This window comes from Daktulosphaira vitifoliae, unplaced genomic scaffold, assembly GCF_025091365.1.
Source record: "Daktulosphaira vitifoliae isolate Bord-2020 unplaced genomic scaffold, ASM2509136v1 Scaffold_3, whole genome shotgun sequence".
In the NCBI taxonomy this organism is placed as follows: domain Eukaryota; kingdom Metazoa; phylum Arthropoda; class Insecta; order Hemiptera; family Phylloxeridae; genus Daktulosphaira; species Daktulosphaira vitifoliae.
Window position 1 is genome coordinate 43,008,562 of NW_026099574.1, and position 1,332 is coordinate 43,009,893.

The following is a 1,332-nucleotide window of genomic DNA, read 5'->3' on the forward strand; positions in this document are numbered from 1 at the left end:
CTAAATTTAAAAACTATAATTAGTATTTATTCATATATTATATTTTAAAATCAAAGAACTACTAATCAGGATATAATTAAAGAAATAAGAGTTGATGTTGCTTTTAAAATATTTCACCAATTTCTCTAAAGGAAACACTATCTACAGATATGCATCGAAGCGTTTCTTATGATAGTGATTTTAATAAGGAAATAGTTTTTTAAATATTACAACAACGCCTTGTTTACATTTTATTCTCATATACAGTACACACCTATTATCGAACAGTTATTAAAAAGGTCTTGCGACAAAGTCCTAATGCCGAGGATTCTACAAATAATTAAATAAACTTAATAATACTAGATTACATTATACATATTTTTATTCAAAACATCATCACACATGTGATGTGATAAATTTGTGTAGTACAGATGTTTAGCATCAAGTTTTCGTGACGAACACCATATTGATTGACCGACCTTGTTTGTATTGAGCTAGAAAATGATTTTTTGTCGTTATGTTGTCAAACTAAGAAGTTATTTTATCAATTCTCTTACAATTTTAGCCTTTTCACACACGCTAAATTTCATAATAACATAAAAAATTATTAATTGGAAAACTGACTAAACTTTGAAATACAAAAAAAATTTTTAATACTTTCTAAAATGGCTATAAAATAACTTATACAAATTTATTTTATAAATCTTAATTATATATTGCTTATACTAAATCGAACCAAATGGCTTTTAACAGTCAAGTAGGTCATCGCTGTACTTCAGTGTAATTTAATAACACAGCTATCTAATTTTATATAAATTTAATTTTTTTGAGGGGTTGTGAAGACTTGTGATACTTTTGATGGAATTTTACACCGGCTACCGTCTTGACGCAACCTCATTATGAATGAACCCCACTATGGAGAAAAGGTATGTGTCACTGTATAAGTTCCCGTATGATCACTCCTCATCCGGAAACTGACAGCAAACAGCGCAGTTGAACATTAGCACTAAGGCGGTTACTGAATGATCTACTGCGCCACACCACGCCCCGACACCCGATATACACCAATAATTTTTATTCACAAACAACTTATCAAATGTCTCTAGAAATTCTACATTCTCTAAACTTATAATAAATTAAAGGTATTATAATACACTTAAAATGAAAAATAACATTTTTCCGCACGACTTATTTTCAATGTGTTAACGTTTTCTGAAGTTAACAAACAATTAGATTTTTCGGTAAAAAATCGCTGTTTATTGTACTGTTATTATTATATATCAAGTACTTTTAGCTTCGATCCGAAGCTGAGAAGGTATTGGTTTTACTAAGATGTGTTTATTTTTTTTTTTT

The 1,332-nt window shown here is 28.7% G+C and overlaps 1 long non-coding RNA gene across 1 annotated transcript in view; it reads right to left on the bottom strand.

The window, feature by feature from the left end:
* Positions 1 to 384: 384 nt before the first annotated feature.
* LOC126902814 (uncharacterized) overlaps positions 385 to 1,332 on the bottom strand; it is a 5,747-nt gene continuing 4,799 nt past the window's right edge. Inside the window, exon 3 of the long non-coding RNA XR_007703343.1 lies at positions 385 to 558. This is a non-coding gene — a long non-coding RNA (uncharacterized LOC126902814). The remainder of the gene's footprint in view (positions 559 to 1,332) is intronic.